This window comes from Haemaphysalis longicornis, unplaced genomic scaffold (genome assembly GCF_048455015.1).
Source record: "Haemaphysalis longicornis isolate Haplotype H1 unplaced genomic scaffold, Haemaphysalis longicornis Haplotype H1 scaffold_2, whole genome shotgun sequence".
NCBI classification, from domain to species: Eukaryota; Metazoa; Arthropoda; class Arachnida; order Ixodida; family Ixodidae; genus Haemaphysalis; species Haemaphysalis longicornis.
In genome coordinates this window covers 24,793,432-24,814,741 of record NW_027526295.1, presented here as the reverse complement: position 1 = coordinate 24,814,741, position 21,310 = coordinate 24,793,432, and the positions used below count along the sequence as shown (strand labels likewise).

At 47.2% G+C, this 21,310-nt stretch overlaps 1 protein-coding gene across 6 annotated transcripts in view; it reads right to left on the bottom strand.

The window, feature by feature from the left end:
• Positions 1-21,310, bottom strand: part of LOC144168803 (uncharacterized) — a 128,942-nt gene that overhangs the window by 43,494 nt on the left and 64,138 nt on the right. The window lies entirely within an intron of this gene.

Sequence of the window (21,310 nt, the reverse complement as noted above, 5' to 3'; positions counted from 1 at the left end):
TATTAAACACACGGCCAAGCTCGTTGATTGCAGTGAGAGCGTAGTCTATGTTATCCCATTGGATTGTGGCAAAAAGTATAATGGGCAGACTGATGCCTCAACAAAAGATTGCGTGAGCACGCCAATAACGTGTGTAACGGCACAACTGGACATTTGGCCATCCACTGTCGCGACTATCGTTGTACAGCTTTGTTTGACAAGAGCAGCATTATCGGCAAACACAGGAGTCCACGGACTCGTGAAATTGAGGTCCATAAGATCACACGTGCCGGTGATAATTGTGTGAGTAAGCCCTCCCTCACGCTCACCGAAAAAGAAGTGTATTTTTTAAGCCAAGGTGTTGCTGTGTAATCGATCAGACTGAGAACGTTCCCCAGTAGTACCGTGCGGCAGATTGTGCAAAGTGATGTGATTATTTGGTGTATATAAAAACGTGTTTCTTCCTAATAAAGTTTGCGCATTGTCTCGTCTTCTTTCTTCGTCCTCGTGTCGTTTGCGCTTTGAATATTCAAGTATGACATACCAACTTGCCCAAACCTTCACCTTGTCAAAATCTCAACTCAGTGACGCCCGAGAAACTGCAAAACAGCAGCAAAATTGTTACTATGAGATTAAGGCTTCCCAGCTGTATGTGCGCAACATGAAGACATCAAAGGATATGCTATATTACACCGGCTTGCCATCTGTAGCAGTGTTTGAGCACATTTTGCACTTTGCGTCTAGCAGAAATTCACCCCTTAGGGAAAATAGTGAAAAGAAGTCGCACGGCTTTGAGGAGCAGTTTTTCATGGTTTTGGTGCGATTGCGCACGGTCATGGCAAGCAAGGAGACCTGTCGAAACTTTTCTGTTTCTATGGCAGTATTTAGCCACAGGTTCACGCAGTGGATTCTTGTGCTGCAGCGAGAACTCACTACCATGACGAGCTTTCCAACGCTGGCAGAAGTGCAGCAGCACATTCCTTGGCATTTCCGGCGCTTCCCAAATACACATATAATCCTTGACACAACGGAAGTTCGCATTCAGAAACCTTCCAGTCTTTCCTGATGACAGTGCCTGCACAACGCTTAGGGAATCTGTGTACACAACGGACTTGGGAATTTTATGTTTGATGCTGTGAATTGAAACGAGCAAGATGCCATACGCTTCTGCCGTGTAAATACTATTATGAAAATTAATTGTTTTAGTAACGCTAAAATTTGGTCCGTGCGCTGCACAAGAGACAGTAGAAGCAGTTTTGGACGTGTCGCTGAAAAATTCTGCACACCTGTACTTGTCCGGCAGGAAGAGGAAGTGCTGCAAAATTGCACTTCTGGGTACCCTACTAGTGTGATTGACAGGTCGCATAATATAGGACGCAGATGCCATGGTGGAATGAAATTATGGATGGGTGTCTGTCTTGTGCGTGTCTGAAAGGGGACATTGAGTGCACAAGCATCCTCCCTCCCTCTGAGAGAAAGGTAAGGAAATAGATGGCCTGTTTAAAAAGAGTTGCAAGTTTGTAGCATCGTTCATGATTGGATGAAAAGGATGGTTTTAAAGTATTTTTGCTGCACTTCAACATCTGACTTCAACTAATGCAATGCAGTGGGCCGACTGAAGCCGCAGCCATAGCCCACACTAGTGGCAGCGTTGTGCAGCCATTTCCTTTGTTGTACTGTGCGAGCATCCTCGTGTAAACAATGTATGTTCTCGTACAGTACATTTTGGAAGGAAAAAGAAGTTGTCTAGCACATGGACGTGCGCGGATTTTTTCCACAAGACGTAGACGACTACGAGGGAGAGACATTGTACGAAGTATTTTGGTCCGGCGATAGCAAGACGCAGGGTGGATACAAGGACGTCGGCAGATTTTTTCTGCAAGACGTAGACGACTATGAGAGAGAGACGTACGAAGTGTTTTGGTCCGGTGATAGCGAGACGCAGGGTAGATACAAGGACGTGTGCGGATTTTTTCCGAGAGACGTCGACGACTATGAGAGAGAGACGTACCAAGTGTTTTGGTCCGGTGATAGCGAGATGCGGGGTGGATACCAGGACGGGCGCAGAATTTTTCCGCAAAACATAGATGACTATGAGAGAGAGACGTTGTACGAAGTGTTTTGGTCCGGCGATAGCGAGACACGGGGTGGATACTACGAAGCCACCATTATTCACATGACCGGTAAGTGTACTTATCCATAGATTGTGCATAATATTGTCTTATCTGACCGTGCTTTAACATTTTTAAACTCGACACTAATCGCAGAAAGTAAGGAGGAAATGTCTTCATGGCAGCGGAGTCATCGCAACGCACCGACGAGGCCCGCTACTTCGTGCGGGGCACCTTGAGTAATCTTGATGACGGTATTGGCGACACCACAAACCACGAGCCCCCATACATAAGTTGTAACCTATCGTGTTGTGTGGGTAGCGCCACTAACCCTACTAACTCGCTAACCTATTAACCTAGGCGCCTATGTCTGTTATCTATGACTGTTGTTCTGTCGAAGCGACAATAAAGGCAGTGGGCATTGGCCCATGGTGGTTATTGCGCCGTGATCACTATGGCATGACTCACTACATGGTGTCAGAAGTGGCGGGGCGGTATCAGTTGTCATCTGTTGAGTATGATTTGAGTGAGTGAGGCGTATGCCGCGCACGCGGCTGCGGGCTGGGCTAGCTTTTCGCGGCAATGGCGTAAAGTGATCTAAGCCGCCTGTTTAAACCAGCGCGCTCCTCGGCTAGCAAGATGGACAACGACGCCAAGTCAATGCCAGCTGTGGCTATGGTGAACCTCTGCCCCCCCACCCCCCTCCCTTCGACTTCGGCAACCCTGGAGATTGGCGACATTGGCTTCTTCAGTTCGAAGAATACAGCTTCGCGTCAGGACTGCACGTCGCCGCCACGGAGGTACGCGTGAGGACCCTGATGTAGTGCATGGGCCCAATAGCTCGGAAAATCCTCTCTTCACTTCTTGTTCCAGAAGACCAGTTGAAGGATTTTAAGGTGGTCACCAGCAAGTTCGACTCTTATTTTGTCCACCCGGCGAACGCGCTGTACGAGAGCGCAAGATTTCACCAGCGAACACAGCAACTTGGCGAGTCCGCCGAAGCATTTTACACTGCTCTCTGGGCCAGAGCATGGTTCGGCGATGCAACTATACGTCACGGGAAATAGAAGAGCACCTCGTGCGTGATCGGTTCGTAGTCGGCCTTTCAGATAGCAAGCTGTCAGATAAACTTTGTAGAAACTTGAAGCTATCGCTAGAGGAAGCACTATTACAGGTGCGGCCTGCGCAGCAGTTTCCTCAATGGGCCTCAACAGTGATGGCTCAGAGGTACAGCACTCGCCTCGTATACGGGAGGTACCGGGTTCGAATCCTGGTACCGCCGGGCATCCACCAGTTTCTTGAATGGGTACAGGCATCCCTGGTCGAGTGCAGACACTTGAAACTTGGGGAATTCACGTCTGGAAAGCTGCCTTTACCTTTGCGAGGGGCCCCTGACCCTTGTCCATCTGGAGGGGCCCCCGGCCCGGCCAACATTCCTCGATCTTGCACTTTCGAGCTATGACTTCGAGGCGCTGGTTGACCAGCTGCCTAAACCATACATCCTCACAGGCGACCTTAATGCATACAATTCTCACTGGGGCTCTTCTCTTCTCTGCCTTTTCAACAAGAAATAGCCTACATAGGACACACACTCATTTCTTGACTTGGCTATTGGCTCCGCAGTTCTCTTTCCTTGTCTCGAGCAGGGTGTGGGCACTGACCCATATGGCAGTGACCACTTCCCCACCTCAAGAACACATATAGGTAAAGGCCCATGCAGTCCATCTTTTCAAAACAGATTCAAAGAAGCAAGAGCTAACTGGAATACATTTACCGAGCCTCACTTGTTACCGAGCATCAGTTGATAGCATCAGTTGTTCAACAGACACTTGAAACTGAAAATTCAACGAATGTGACCGAACACAACATTGAAAACTACACTGGTATGTACTTGGTGATGGGAGTTGTTTAGATTCCAAGCGTGAGGTGTTAGTGAGAGAATGGAACAAGGATTCCTATCGCGGCTGACAAAGTGCCTCAGAAGTGATTGCAGAAGCTCAGGAAACATCTCAATTTTGAGGACAATTCCATTGCCTCAGAAGACAAGAAGCAAGACAAAATCTGGAAAACACGAAGGTGGATACATGCATTTCAAGAGAATATCTGTTCAGTTGACCATGAGGCGTGGATGAGATGATTTGATTCACAGGACGCTGCCCAATCATACAATACTTGCCAGGAAAACCTCACCTGTAATGCAGAAAGTTGTAGTGCTGCGCAGGTTCCTCTGACTTCCTCTGTCAGACATCAGACTCCTGATATATCAACTTACAGTATGTGAGAAATGGCGGGACGCCTGAGTTTCAAAATGTGTTTCTATGGCCAGAAGCCTTTCACGAAGGTACACAAACACGGAAAACCTCCAAAAGCAGACTCCGTGCCATAAACTAGCTCAATGGTTCTTGCACAGCCATTAACAACATTCAGTAAATAGTGTGAGCATGAGAAGCCTGCTTGCCCACTTACACCTCGACGCAGGAAGTACTTCTTTATAAAAGAAAGTTGCACAGGCAACATTTCATTTACAAATGCAATGGATTGCTAATGAGAATTGAATTGAAACATTCAGCCAGGTAGGCCACTTAACTCTCCTCAGCCAAATCCATTGTACGCGCAGAAATGTCGGCCAGAATCCCGAGGGCGCATGCATTTGCTTAAAGTAGCCAAGGCAAAGCTACTTCTGAAAATCCCCTCACGGCAGTCTGCAATGTGAATGGAAACAATGTATCTGGGTCTCACCCGCAAACTACTGCCCAGTGCATTGTATATGACATACATTTTTTATTCTTGTATAATGGTTACAAAAATAAAATAATCACTGCGAAAAAAAATGCTACTGCTCAATACTTTCTGAGCATTGGCCATTACAGGGAAGGACGTGTGCCCAGACAGAACAATGTGTAAGCACAGCAGGCTGCTTGGTGCTTTTTTTTGCGTACCAAGGGGCACTACAAACAAAACTTCGGGCTTCAATCTTTCGAACTCGTGTACAGCTAATGTGTTCGAGGGGCTTATGACTATCTCCCAAAACTTTGGACTATGACACGGTTAAGGGAAGTAGGAACCACCTGTACCTCATCGAGCTATGAAACAGGCAGGGGGACATGTGTAAGGCCTGCCAAGGACTGAGGAAAGCAAAACTAACACAGGAAAACTGCAACATTTACACAATTCTCATGCGCATCTTTTTTTGCAGAAACTTGGCCTTAACATTGCATGTGCATTAGAATTGGTAGAAGCTGAAATTGCTCCATAGATATTTGTCATTGCCATAATGCAGTAGTAGATGTTCACTTATTGCTGGCAAAAATAGTAAAACATTTTCTCATAGCTTCCAGGATTTCAGGTGCCATTTGCGATCAGGTGCGAGGCCGCCATTGTTCCATAGACTACTTTCCTCAAGAAAAAAGCACGGCCACAGAGCAAAGGCTGTGCAGCCTCTTTGCCAAGAACTTGCGAATTCTTGCCAAGGACTGTTCCTGAGGTGGGTGTGTGCATATCCAGGGGCCAGCAAACCACTTAGGATAACTGAGCTATTTGTGCAAAGCACCTTGGTGCAAGGTAAGCAGTCCTAGCATGTTAATGAACCTTAATGGCTTCAAAACAATGTACAACTACAATGCTTTGCAGCTAAAGTAGCACCGATTGTGGTTGGTTGCACATCTTTCATTTAAGTGGAAGACATGCTGCTCCCAATGTGGGCCTTCACCAAAGAGGCACATTTCGTGGGAAGGACCTAAACGTGCAAATCTGGACTTGATTTCCTTTCTATCACCCTGCTTTCCCTCTTTGGCCATAGCACCATTCTTATGAAATAAATTTATTCATTCATTTGCATTCTGATGATAGCAGAACTTCCAAGCACTAATTCACACCACCTTTCCGGTCTTTCAACCGGTAAATTCAAAGAGAGTTCCTCAATGTAAACAGCAATGAGGTCGTAATACCACATGACATTTCCATATTACAGATGATGGAGTGCCAACCATGTTTACGAACTTGCCAAAAGGAAAAAAATGAGGCAGGGACAACAGAATTCTGTACCTCCAAACGAGACGCATATAAAACTAGAAGCATGAGCATATTTGGAAGATGACAGAATGACAGCACATGTAGGAGAGGCGACAGGAAATAGCCCTTCCAGGCACTGTATAACTAGCAACACGCATCAAAAGACTGGCGTATACAGACATTCAGAAATAAAAATGAGGTTTCCAACCAATGCGAGATAATGTGAGCGGCGACATTACACGTTATTTTTCAGAAAATTGCTTTTTTTGAATTTCTCGAAGAAGAAGCGTTTGTGAAGTACAGGATCTTCCTCTCACGATTCTTGCACTGTCGACATGACAATCAGCCCCAAGAAGAGCAGGAACCTTTTTCTTGCACAGTGAACCTCCGAGTTCGTTGAGGTGTCAGGAGGATGCAAGAGTTCCAGCAGGTAAACCTGTCCATTGGCACGAAAACAACAGGACAAAGTCTGCTTGCCAGGCAATGCAATGGATATGTTACATAGTGTATGTTGCTTTTTATAATGAGATAAATGTTCATGTTATGGGCGCTCTCATGCAATGAGTAATGCAATGCTGGTTTGTGTGAGCTATTTTTTTTTCAGCATGTCAGGAACAACCCCCAAATGTTAAACAAATTACAGAATTAGGTCTCTATTAAGTAGTAGGATGGCGGATCGTCGCCCCCTCTCTAGATGACCCCTCAAGCACACCCTTTGTGGCTCCCGAACGGCTCCGTTGGATAACTGGACGATCGTCGTATCACAGTGTCCTCTCCACTACTTCAACTGTGCAGTAGGTACCCCTATGGGTGTAACTAGACAGAACGTGCTAAGTGAACGTTCACAGTGCAGTGAAAAGTTTTATGGACAAGTGTTGACGAGATTCTCTTATACACAACACAAGACAGCCACTCCATTTTTGGGAAATGATTAGAGAAGATCTGGCATCTATCACAGTTGTAATGTTTTGTATTGTGCCCCTTTTTACTACTTGACCGACACCGGCCATAGAGTTTATTTTATGTCTTCAACCATGGCTTCTGAAGATACCACCATAGAAAAAGTAACCAAGAAGTACCCCAAATACGTGGCAACCACTACGATTGTCAACAACTCACAGTGCAAGCACCTCTTCAACCATTTTGACCCCGGACACAAGGGCACGCCGGCGTTCATCTCTAAGTCAGGTGCAAGCTTCGAAGATTTGTCCCGGCTGCTAGAATTCGTGCTGCAGACGGTTACTACCTTGATCCTGCACATTGGGACGAAGGATATCACCAAGGGCCTAGCAGACACTGCATTCGAGAGGTACAAGAAATTTTTCGTGGCCATTCGACATCTGCGACCAAATGTGCGAGCATTCTACGGGACGCTCGTGCTCCCACGGAGCCAAAGTCAGCGTCGACATTACCTGAACCAGCATTTGTCACCCTCTGCAACCTTGAGGATGGGAAGTTTCATTACCTCTTGCGGAAATTCTGCTGCAACATGAAGGAACTCTTCTACCTCGACCATGAACTGCAGTGGATTCTGCCAGTGTGTGTGCTGGTGGCCAATGGTCTGCACCCTAGTTTCGAAGGTGCAGCCATAATGGCAAGCCACCTGCAACAACTCCTGCGACGGGAACAAAGGAGGGCACCACCTACTTGGCTGTACAAACCGGTGACCTTGCCAACAGGACCACTGCAGCCGGCAGCACAGCGGCCACCGGCTCCCCCACTTCCGATGACCATCGGGACCACCCAGACTGGCAGAGCACGAGAACGGCAGCACAACAGCAGGACAAGTCCCGGAAAAACACCGCCACCATGGCTGCACTCGCTCCAGAGCAGTTTCGACCCCAACCACACTTACCTTCATTAGTCGATGATGTGCAGACTGTCGCGGTATCGCGCTACTACCTTCAAGGGGCGTACAAGAACGCCGCCTAGGCCCACCAGTCAGACTGACTACCAGCCCAGATGAAACTTCTGTTAACGCAGTTCCCAGGAACTTATTGAAAATATGAAAGGTTAGTGAAAAATGAGTTAGGTTTGAGTGCCATGTTAACACTCATATCTTCTATGAAAAATCTGATGTTGTTTCAAAGGGTCTCTGGCTCCATGTAGCGCCGGCTACATCCCGCTTTATTACCTCAACTTAAACAAAAATGGAAAAAGACTGTGCATGAGGCGTCTAAAAAGCTACTGCACTATGTCCGGCGTAACCGATCCTACCTACTGTTCCTCCAAAATCAGGAAAATAAGCTCACCAGAGACAATCCCCTAACAGAAAATGAACTCCACCTCTTGAAACTCTTTAAGCAAAACAAGGAGTGTGAACTGCAGAAAACAAAGTGTAAAAAGCCCTGTCGTGACGGCGCAGACTCCACTGCTTGCTGACAGCCGATCTGAAGCAGCCGTGACATCTTTGTGCGCTGGTCATTCCAGCACACCCTAAACCATTGACAAGAGTGAGGACCCTATTGTTAACCTATCCGACGTTGAAATATCAGAAGAACATTGAGTTCTTTCCAAAGGCCTCAACTTCTGCCCTCCTACAGGCCCCGTCAAAGAATTTCAGCTCTACAAAAACCCCAGCGCAAAGAGAGAAATGCCTGGACCACTATATTAGGGCAGCTCAATGTGACGTTGTGTGATCGTATAAGAGTCAGCCCCCATACCGCGAAAACCTTTCCTACGGCGAAGAAAAGGCGCTGGAGAATTTGAGCACCCATACCGACATAATAATAAAGCCAGCAGACAAGGGAAGGGTGATAGTGGCTATGAAGCGGTCAGACTACATAGCCGAAGCCCAAAGACAACTGGATAACACTTCCTTTTACAAACTATTGCCAAACGATGCAACTCCTCACTCTAAAGATAGGATTAAAGAAAATACATCACCGCCTTGTGAAAGCACAAAAAATAACTTGAACGGTGGCGCAGCCTCTCTTACCACTAAGTCCAGTACCTGAGGGGTTCTATACTCTGCCTACAATCCACAAAGAGAACAATCGAGGACGACCGATTGCATCTAAACACAGGTACAACATCCGAATACATATCCAGTTTTGTGGATGCTTGATACGGGACATACCATGCTCTCTCCCCTCCTACACTAAAGACACCACCTATTTCCTGCCCAAACAGTTAAACTCAGCATATTTGCAAACAGCCTTCTGCAAACAGCTAACAGCCCTCAGCCTATTTGCAAACAGCATTTGCATGTAGCCTCACTATACACAAACATGCCTCACGAAGATGGCATAAATTCCATAACACTTGCTTATGAGTAAATGGAGCTGCTTAATAGACCTTTCCACCTGAACCATCAAACCGGCGGGCAGCACCGCGCCATTAGAGATCCGACTGGAAAGTACTGGTGGCCCCAGCGCTGCTCGCTGCCTTCAGACTGTTGTTTGTAGCTTGCTCCGTGCATCCCTGCACGCATTTCAAAGGTATTCGATACGGTTTTGCATTTTTCGAAGGTATTTATGTCGTACAAAAATGTTTTCTCAACCGGACAGCACTGCGCCTCGGTTGTAGCAACAACCAGAAGAACAGAAATGTCATGCGGAAGCAGCCCTGCGGCACTCGTGGTGTCGCCCAAGAACAGTGCAGCTGCAACAAGTTTTTGCTACATCGTTTTCCTGCCGACCCGGATTTCAGGCAGCGATGGTTAAGCGTGATCAACCGTAAAGGTTTTACACCGACGGAATCGTCACGTCTGTGCTCGGAGCACTTCGTGGATGGCAAGCGGAGCGAACGGAACCCGGTGCCGATTCTCTGTCTCGGCTACAAAAGAAAGGTAGCCAGTGTGTTGACCGGGATTAATTTTCCCGTTACTAAAAACTGGAAATTTATTGGATCATAGGTGGTAGTGGGAAGGCGACGCCTAGCGAAGCACGAGTACCAAATGGCTACAAAAAGGTTATGTTCACTTCACAAGTGCCGCAAAATGCGACCGTGCTTACCGGTGACTGTTTTGCAGAGGAGAGATGAGAATACGCTGCAAGCAACGAACTCCAAAAGCGTCCTCTTGCACACTGAGGGATCAGACACAGAAAAGGCCTCGACATCTGCACCAAAACAGATGGTGAGATGGAGACTTTCATCTAGAAGATCGAGCTTTCACAATAATAAGACTTTTTTTTGCGCACATGCAGGCTTCATGGTGTAACACGGGCTTAGAGGTACTGTGTGCAGCTCTGTGCACTGCCCAGTTCAGCTTAGCCATGGACTCGCGTTCGCATCTAGTTCTATAACAATGTGGCACCACAAAACCCAGGAAGAACGGACCAGCGGACTTCATGGCACAGCGCTGTCAAGTTAGTGCATGGCCGCAGGTACATCGGATCTTATTTCGGAGGCCTCACTCTTGAACGCTGCCTGCCATGGCTGCGTGCTGGATGCATTGCACCAAAAGGGGACCCGGAGATGAACCCCAGCCATCAGACACCCCCGACCCGTTTCACCATGTTCCCTAGGTCATCATGGACCGACTTATCAGATCACGGGTCATCCACCAGGCAGGCATAACCAAACAAGCCAACACAACTGTTTGGGTCTTGGAATCGTCACCATCAAATATAACTATGCTAATTGATTTGTGCACCATGGTAGAACTATGCTAATTGATTTGTGCACCATGGTAGAACAAAGACATTTTGGACTTCGAAAGCTGAACGGACATATTCAGAGTCGTCACAACTTTGACAGCTTTACAAAGGACTCAGAAGAGGGCGAAGGGTATTCATACATGAATAGTCGCACTAAGGTTTTTCTAAAGGGACGCAGCCAACACAGTACTCCTATTTTCAATAAGGGCTGCCTTCAAAGCAGTGGGTTCGTCGTAGTCACTGCAAAAACGGGCGGAGCAGTGTAGTGCCCCTACCACTGTGGCGTCAACAGTGAACCAGACCCCGGGACATAGTGGGATGCCCAGGTGCGACGAAGGAGCCGGCACCACGGCAATTTGCCCAAGCAACGACAATACCATAGGAGACTCGGATGCTCTTGGGGCCAGGCCCAGGAAGACATTCACTCGCCTGCGCCATTATGAAACGAGCGGCTTCGCAGCAGACCGTGGGAGATGCGAATTCAAGCACATAAACATGACACATCTACTCGAACACAAGAAGAAAGAAAAACGCGATACTGGCAACAATACAGACACAAGTGGGGAAAATTCAGCCAGTATGCAGAAAGGAGCATCGAAGATGAATAGAAAAAGGAAAAAGAACCACTGACGAGAAGGTTCAAGCCGTATCCCGAGTGCGAATCATCCATGCTCGAACGACTAATTTAAATGCATTATTCCTAAGACAGCCCAATTCAAGAGAAACAGCGCACCCTGTCCTACTTAAGGGGGGACAAGGGTCTTAAAACAAACCTTTTTATTTATGGGTAGAAAGAAACTTATGAAATTTGCACACAAATGTATTTTTCTCTGTAGATTTCAAATATGCAATTATATTTGAGCTGCTCCTGTTAGTTTGAAAGTTATCATGCAAAGTCTAAACCGTAATTAGGTAATTTCTTGCGCAGCTTTAATGAACTTTCACATTGCATTTTGTAGCTTTTTAGTAGATGAATTGATAGCCACAGAGTTCCCATACCCGATGACATAAGCAAATCCGTACCACAGATACAGGCAAACTGTACCTCCACTTCTAAACTGCGCTATTTATTAATGCAAAAGCAGTACTTTAGATTGAGAGAAAAGCCGGCGTCGCACCATCGGAGTCTGCAGCAGAAAAACGCGTTAAGGACCGCTCTAACAGACAACGCCTGGGCGTGTGAGCCATGTGGAGAGCGGACTGTGCAGCTGCGGATGTGGATGCAGTATATGGCAACAGCATGCGCTCTGCTGACTTCACACAGCGGTGCAACAGAACCACCCGCATGCAGCGTTGTTTAATTGGACATTGCTGCCTTTGCATTCACAACTCTTAAATTAAGTGTGTAGGTGTCCTCGGAGTTGTATTTTTCTGAATATTGAAAAATTTATTTGCTATGTATGCTATTCACCAACATTCGCGATTTCCACTTTTTAGATGTTCCCAGTGATACACTTCACCACGTCCAATAAAATAGTCGTGGTACCATTTACCTGGATGGAGAATGACACGGCCTTTTTGCCTTTTTCAAAAGCACCTCAAAAGTCATCGCAGCAATAAGGAGCAAAGCAGCACACAGCAAGGACTGGGAACAATTTCTGTGCAGGGTGCTGCCTACTACAGGCACGCTGTGCCATGAGTGTCGCGCCTATTTCAGCTGCCCGAGGAAATCGAAGCTGTTGATATGAGGGATTAGAACCTGCACTTTAATGCAGCGCATAATGTTAATTTACCGAGTTTGGTGCCCCGGTGGGGTTAGCGACCACTTGTAGTAGGTAAGAGGGGGGGTAGCGGTGCGGAAACAGTTCAATATAGGCGGCAGAGAAGCTTCTAGATGAATACCATACTTAGGAACAAACGCTACTTTCTAAATTTTAGCTAAAAATGACAATGAAAACGAAAGCTTTCCTGTTTTCAGATGAAAATTATGCATGGTCACAATGCTTCTTCTGACTACCCCAATTAGTACATTAGTTTCCACCTAGGATGAACTTGTTGCCTTAATGCGTGAAGGCACATTGTCAAGTGTAGTATTAGCTGTGCCTAGCAGATTACTATGAGGTTGCATGACAAACGTCCATACAGGCAGAAGACAATTTCGTCCCGACTTCTGATCCAGAGCAATCTCAAACAAGGGTACGGTGCCCTCCAAAACCTTTTGAAGACTGTAGCAGGAAGTCCCGAAGAAAGCATTGATGAATGTAACAGCAACCCACTGTACACTGACTGCACACAGTTAGGGAACCATCCTCCTAAACCGTGCCAATCAAGGAGCTACAAGACCAGCAGTCCACGGCGTAAAGCTGAAGGCAGGTGAAGGGTTGCGGCAGGTGTATGACACTCAAGGTGGGGGTTTCTGTGTTGCAGAAAATTGAAACATCCACTGCTATAAAAACCATTATTAGCTACTTTTTGTACTGTTTTCAGCCGTGAAGTAAAGCTTGCATGATAAAAAATGCAGAAACATTGAAAAAGATATGTAATAATAAAACCTAATTGTCTACTATTGAAAACCCGCGTCATAGGCCTACTATTTCTTCACTAAATTGAAAATTTAAGAAAAAGGAAACTAATCAAAAACTATTTTACGAAATTTGTTTATTCTGTGTATAGTGTTAAATGCATAAATGCACGACTTAAAAGCACAACGAAGCAGAGTGTCGGAACAAAAGGCTGACTTGAAACACTTGAGCTGCTGTGTACAAATGTACATTATGAGCATACTATACGTAAAAAAGCTCCAGGTTTATGTTACAAGAAATCAGGTGTCCTACTTCGTACCGTAAAGGCACAACAACGAGCTGCTGGTAAACAGTCGAATCCACTTCCATTTGCAGGTAGTGGTTTTCCCGACGCTATGAAACAGGGGAGGCCACAATCTGCAACCACTTTGAGTGCCAATCGTCATCCCACAGAAAATGGCAAGTAAATATTGCTTTAAATCTGTACTGGATGGTAGAAATACGTATATGGAGTGTCGATTGAACCTCTATTGAACCTCTGTATGGTGCAAGGGCCAGTTACCCCGACAGTCCCACTTTTATTAAATTTGTCGTGCTTGAAACCAGATGCAACGAGATGATTTGATTTGGAGTTCGATTAAAATAAGATGAGTTCGAACTCGGCTCAGTCCATGGGCGTCGGCAGGGGGGCGCAAAAGGGGCAGTTCACCCCTGAAGCCACATCAGCATTTGTCCCCTCCTCTCATCCCTCCCATCTCCCTTTGCTGTTCAATGCGTTTGCCCCCTCAAAACAAAATCCTGGCGACGCCCATGGTATGGTTGCATGTGCTTGTGTTCTTGCCTTTTGCCTCGAGCAGTGGTAAAACATGTATTCATTTAACACAAATGACACTGCTGACACCGTTACTTTGGAGTAAATTTACTTTTACCCAATTGCTCGCGTTGCTTGTCCACTGCTGAGGGGTTGAAAATATTTTATTTGCTTGAGTGGAGAGGGTGCAAATGCACCCTCCCCACTCCTGAGCATGAAAACTCCGCCCACATGGCGGAAATTTTTATGCTTTCGTGCCAAAACCGTAAAATAACTTACAGCACCTGTTGAATTGTTCCAGTACTCTTGGTAAATGTAGCAAAAAGCCTGCCATTGTTTATTTAGTGAAGACACACTTTTCAAGAAAAACTGGTAAACTGGGTAACCTTAAACTGCAAAAAACGGCGTATGCCAAACATATTGTTTTTCTCTCATTTTGCTTTGAATTAACTGCCTTTGTGCGCAAGTGAACAACTCACTTACAGTTCTATATCCACTATACATACTATTTTAAATTGTTGCTCTTTTTTTTTGTCCCTCAGTCTTGATCACAGCCCCTAGGGAACCGGACAGCCTTAAGGCAGAGCTTAAAACACAGAGCAGGACACTGACTAAAATAGAAGCGAGAATGGCTGCACAGGCAGCAACTGCTCTAGCTGATACAGTACAGCCAGAAAATATTCCACTACATGCAGCCACAACAGAAGATGAGCTGGCCTCATTAAATGCCAGTCTGGAAGATGAGGCAATTTTATCGGCTATGGTAAGTTCTTTCTCAGGCACTTATTAACATTCATGTTAGTAATAATGCGAAGCTCTCTATGTCTCACTGACGGTGAATGTCGCATCGGAAACACCGCAGAAAAGGCAACTTTTTCTAACGATGATGATGATCGTGGGTGAGGTGAAAAAAAAAACGCGTTTCTTGGTCGGAATCGAATCTGGGCACTTCGTGTAACGACAGCAACTTTGTTGTCTGCGTGTTGTTTGATTTTATGCATTTTCGCGACTTTATCTTTAGTCATGTACGAAGCGATAAGTATCACTTGTTGAGTTCTGCCCATGCGCAGCGTGTGGTTGGGGGAGGTTCTTGTTTTCTTCATAGAATTCAGTTGTTAGTCCAGCATCGTCCTGTCTGTCTTTCCTTGTGTCTTCGTCTTCTTGGCTGGTTTTTAATCCCTAAATCATGAACCAACAGGCCCAGTTTTCCACGTTAACTTATATCCCTTCAGTACAGTCGAAGCAGTTCAGATTCGGAGAGGGGTGAACGTGTGTGCAACATTACACCGAAAAATCAGGCACACCTCCATATAACGCCAATGTTGGCTGCAGGTGAAGCTTTCCGCATGCAAAATCAATTGGTGAAGGGCCAAAGCCAAAGCCACTGTGATAAAAAGACCAAACTGCGTGCGAGTAAAAGTCAAAGCTCAACGAGCCAAAGTCCAAACCACCTGCGAAAATTCCAAACTATCATCACGCTTAGACAGAGTGGTGCATGGTTTTTTCATTTTTTAATATCTGTTGCACTCAGAGGAATTTAGCTCGACAAGGGAATGTGCGCAGCCACGTCGTAATGGTTAGCAGTTCCCAAATAAACCTAGCACAGATTAGAAGGCTAAACAGAATGAAACTTGAATGGAGGAAATTCTTTCTGGCATGTGTGGGGATTTGTTTCCAGGATAATTGGGGAGGCGCTACATCTTACCGTATTTACTCGCATAATCCTCTCACTTTTTTTTCGGAAAAGTCAATGCGAAGATAGGGGTGCGAGAATTATGCGGGGAAAAAAAATCCGGTGCACAGTGTTGCCAATTTGCCTTCTGCCAGTACCGCTAAATGTAGTGGTCGTTTTTTGTATATGTAATCTCAGTGTTGCCTCAGCAGCTATTTCTTTTTATTTTATTATTTACAACGTAAACAGTCTCCCGTCGATCAGCGATCATGAAATTGCCGCCTTTGCTTTCTCGCGCGCGCCCGATCTCGTCGTCGTCACGTGCGTGCCCTACTCCAGTAACGCACGTTGAAGTCTGTGACGCCGAAGTGCCTGCCTGAGGCGCGGTTGCCGTGTTCGATCGCGTACTCTATTGCTTTCAATTTGAAAGCGGCAGTGTTGCTGGCGTTCTTGCCCATGGTGAAGCGGCACCAGGCACAAAACAAATAGACCAAAAAGTTCTCAAAATGGCAGCGAGCTATCCACCACTGACGCGAGTGACTCACTGACTGCTGCTTAACGACGGGACCACGACGGCGACACCAGACACGACAGCGGGCTGCGCGAACACCGTCTAGTTGCGCACACGCGAAACCGGCTCAAGGACGGTGTGAGTAGCGTGTTAGGGCGCCTGTTAGGGAGTAGCCATGCAGGTTGTTAGGGCGCCTGGATGGCCTTGGATACACAGCGCTCTCCGCCGAACGGAGAGGCGGCGGGGGAGGGCGCGCGTTGGAGAGCGCGTGCACCATGCGGGTTTCGCGAGCAGGTAACTTTCACCACTGCAAAGTTGGGGGTGCGAGGATTATGCGAGGAACCGAAAAATCCAAGTTTTGGTGGCTCACATTAGGGGTGCGAGGATTACGCGAGTGCGAGGATTACGCGAGTAAATACGGTATACAGAGTATCACAGATAATCTGGTCGCCCGAGTACCAGCTGAAACTGCGCTAGTGGTTGCTTATCAAGTATTATCGACTTAGCAGCCATAATCGCAGCTGTGCCGGCGAAGCGTCAATGGTTGCGACACCCGCAGCAATGCCAAAATAAAAAAAATCCGAAACACGCTTATGTGTTCGCGCAGAACCAGAACACACCCACGCACGCGCAAAAAAAGATGCGCACACATGCACCCTCTCGGTGGGTGGTGTGGGCACTGACGCGTTATCAGCACGGCAGAAAGGTCATTTGCGGCTGGTGTGAAAGCCTCCGCAGGGCCTTGCCAGTGCTTCTTGCCCTGGTAAAAGTTAAAAGTAGATGCTAGCACATAGCAAAAGCCCCTTTTAAGATAGCAGAAAGCCCCCACTTTTCTACATTCAGCCGCGAAAAAGGAGACAGAGCAGTGAACACACACAGTACCGTGCAGTGCATCCTGTTCTACAGAGGGATTGTTGCTCATGAAAACCTCTCGCTGAAGAGTTTTAAGGATATTTTCCCGGGTTCTTGTGGTTTGAATCTGGATGGGCTGCCACTATGGGTGTGGGCGGCTTATTGCGGAGTATTTTGCAACTAGAGGGTGATTAGAGCCACCTAGCCCAATAATATATAAAGTTCTTGCATCCATAAACGGCGCTTGTCCTGTGAAGGGAACTTTTGCACTTTTTTTACGAGTCGCCAAAATCAGGTGCACGTTAGAATCAAGGGCGCGTCAGGTTCAATAAAAACGTAATGTGCCTGGGGTGGCTGAAGAATCGCTTGACGAAATTTGCAGCAAACTCAGGGCAGCAAAGCCAGTGCAGCCAGACGGGGACCCAAGCTGGCTGCTACAGAGGCCAAGCTGCATCCCTGGAGAGCACGCCACATCGCCCTGGTCACTAGAGGCGCAAGTAAGCAATGTTGTCGTCTACCCTATTACCCTATACTCGGCGCGAGTCACCTCTATCAACACAAAATCAGTGAACAAGTTGCACCGACAGTGGGCGGTCTTTATCTGGCAATCGTCGTACGAGCCGGTGAGGAGAACAAACCACTTTTTGGGGCTAGATGCTGGAGGCTTGGGCCTCGTGCACGTGGAGATTCAGCTCACAGTGCAGCGGTTCATATATTTCCGAGACAAACCTGACTTTTTCCTCCGCGGAGCACTGTAGTCCATCGGCAAAGTGGCTAGTTACGACAGTACAACTGCGCCATGGTGCCTGAGCTGCCCCCTTTTATAGGGAAATCGCTGGTGCTATCGCCCTACTAGAACAGCAGTTCTCGTGGCACTATCTTCTTACGGTTAGGCCTCGTCGATTATACTGTGACCTTCTTGCAAAGCTCCTCCTTCCTCTCCCCTCTTCCCCTCTACCAGCAACCACCAGTTGAGGTGGCTAAGAGGAGCATTCTGAAAAGGGTCATGTCCCTGCCGATTCCAACTGGCTCCAAAAACTTTTTCTTCCGGTTCCACAGTGGAGTTTTGCCAGTGGGATCCCGACAAGAGGGACGTGGCTTCTCGCCTCACGGTGCAGGCTGCCCCCTCGTGTGCGAGGCTGGAGACAGCCGAGCATGTGTTCTGGGAATGCAACACCGCACATCACTTCTTGGATGAGGTCCCGCGTTCGTGAGTGAAGCATACGAGATATTCCTGAAGAAGAACGGCGTGGAGAGGATGCTGGTGCCTCCCTATCATCCTGCCTCTAACGGTGCTGCAGAGAGAGCTGTGCAGACAATGAAAGGGAAGCTACAGAAAGTTGGCACAGGGGACCTACATGCACAAATTGCCCGAATACTGTTCACCTATCGGTCTACTCCCCACGAAGTCGCCAGGTGTTGCCTGTCCGAACTCATAATGGGACGGAAGCTCAGGACTACGTTGGATCTGCTGCGGCCGGATCTACAAAGGTAGAGCACGTGACCTGTGGGTCAGAGTGCCTACGCCCCCAACAGCGGCTGTTGTGTCCTGACTGCCACGTGCTTTGTTCGCGGGACCGGTCACCACAACTGGCGACGAGGATGGGATGAGTCATGTGAACGGCGACGCACGTGCAGCCATGCCGGTCACAGGGAAGATAGACGAGTTCAACGCGGACACCATGGCAGGGTTCGTACAGGATTGAAAAGCAAAAATTCAAGGGTTTTCAAGGATTTTCAAGGACCAGTAAGCACATTTTCAAGGTCCCCCTCTAATGTTTTATCTGGGATTATTTATAACCTTTCCAACACAATGCAAAAGTTTTTTACTGCACAATACCTAAGCACATTAGTGCACATTTAGATAGGTGCTAACGGGTTCGTAAATGCTCCCCCAGATTTATTTTTTATTTCATGGCTGGTATTAAGAGGTTTTTCTTTTTCCTTTGTGTTTGGTGACGCTGTTTGATTTCAAAACTTAGTTAATGTTGCCTGCATCTCCTACTTTCTCAGCAAGAGTATCAGCTGAAATTAAATCCTCAAGTGTTGCTGCAAGGCAGGATGAACAATGCACACGTCCACCATTTGCATGTAAAAGCAAACGCCGATGGAGCGTATGAGGCACAGCAAAGATGCAAGGAGCGAGCGTTCACAGCCTAGATGGAAGATGCAAGATAGAGAACAGAAGCTGGCTTTCACTGGATTGTATCGCGACATGGATTGGATTGACAAGTGCCTGCTCCCAATATTGCCGTGTAATAATGAAAATCCACCAAATTTGTAATTTCACGCAATACACTAAAACTTGACTGTTAAAATGTTTCTTTACATTTGTTAGCGCCTAAAATCCACGACGAACACTCTAAATTCTTGTGAAAAGACAGGGCCATTGATTCTCTCCGGAAAAATCAAGGGTTTTCAAGGACCCTTTAAAAATTCCAGGACTTTCCAGGCCTTGAAATTGATATTTCTAAATTCAAGGGTTTTCAAGGTTTTCAAGGACCTGTGCGAACCCTGCATGGATTGGACGGAATACCGGGAGCGGGTGGAGCTTTACATCACAGTGAATGACGTCCCCGGCGGTAAGAAGACAGCCGTATTTCTGACCTGTTGCGGAGCCGCGACGTATTCTTTGCTACGAAGTTTACTGGCCCCAGGAAAACCTGCAGAGACGAACTTAGCGACAATTTTTGAAGCTCTCAACAACCACTTCGCGCCAAGGGTGTCGGAGGTGGTAGGAAGTTTCAAGTTCTTTTCAAGACACAGGCGGGAAGGGGGGGCGGTGGGGGACTACATAGCATCTTTGAAGCGACTGGCCGAGGACTGCAAGTTTGAGTCATTCCGGAACCACATGCTACGAGACCAAATCGTCAGTGGCATTAACGATGTCCCGATGCAAACGCGTTTATTAGAAACAGCTGATCTAAACTTAGAAACCGCGATAAGCACGGTGAGGGCCATCGAAGCTGCTCGCGAGGATTCCCGTACGCTGAGCGCTCAACCAACACCACAGTCCGTGCCAGCCCAATTGACAGTCGAAACGGCCACGGTTTCGGCAAACATGGTACAAATGGGGCACCGTGAATGTGGATGGTGGTGGCTGGGCGTATACTGGGACATCGACTGGTCTGGTCTCCGCTACCTAGTCGTCCCGACAGATCCCTCGGCACTCCGCGAATGCGTGCTCACACTATGCCTCCACTCACATGGCGAGCGCAAGCGGACTAGTGTGCTTCAAACTCAAAGCCAGCAACGAAGCAAGGAAGCATCTCGTCCGAAGAACAGAATGGACCATGAGTGTGCCCGGGGCACACTCATGGTCCATTGGGAAGCTATGCCGCAAAAATTCATCACAACCGCACTGAATTTTCTCTAGGCTGTGTCCTGCAGAAGCGTGCTGTCGGTTACTTTTTCTCGCTTTCTCTGGTTGTTCGATAACCCACCACCACACAGTGCTGACCAAGCGACGTTTGCACCTTGAACGGCATCGCAGCATTGGCTATAACCACTGAAAGTTCCGCAAAAACTAAGCAAACAGTGCAAAACGCTGTTCTATTATGCAGAGAAGCACACCGCGCCAAGCAATGGTAACAGCCCGGTGCGCACAGGCAATGCTGGTCTGCCGGAAGCGGAAGGTGCGCAGGCCACCGAGAGAACTGGTTTGTGAGTATTTTCCTCCTTTCCCGGCTGTTAATGGAAAATGGTGTATATGTAGCCTTTTATATGTTGTTAGTCTGTCTATATGTGCTTTCTCTGTATACTGAATATTTATTATGCTATAAACCTGTTCTTGTTAAAAAAAATTAAGGCAAAGTGAGCAGCTATGCGCTTTTTCTTAATTTCCTCTGCACATTGTACCGAACCTTGCTGGCAGGGTAAAAAAAAATTCAAATGCTTATTACTTTATGAGCATTCACCAGTAAACAACAGTACAATCACCATCAGTGGCCTCATCAAAAGATCTCTCCAAATATCGTGACAACGAAACGCACACATGTGAGTGCAATGGTGGCAGTGCACAAGGGCTTTCGATGGCAAAACGCACCTCTGCTGATTTCCCAACAGTGGGGGTGCTTTGGAAGATACGATCTGCTGTACTTTGAAGCTTTCCCTGGTCCCCATCATTTGGGGGAGGGGAGGGAAGGAGCGCAAACCACCAGAGAGCTTTCTTTGCCCCCGCAAACCCCCCCACCACTGCGTATGGTGGACTGACGACTGGGGCATATAACACCAGTGCACGTACAGTACAGCCTAAAAAGTTATTCTGAAGGGTGGAGCTCTTGAGACACATTCCAAAAAC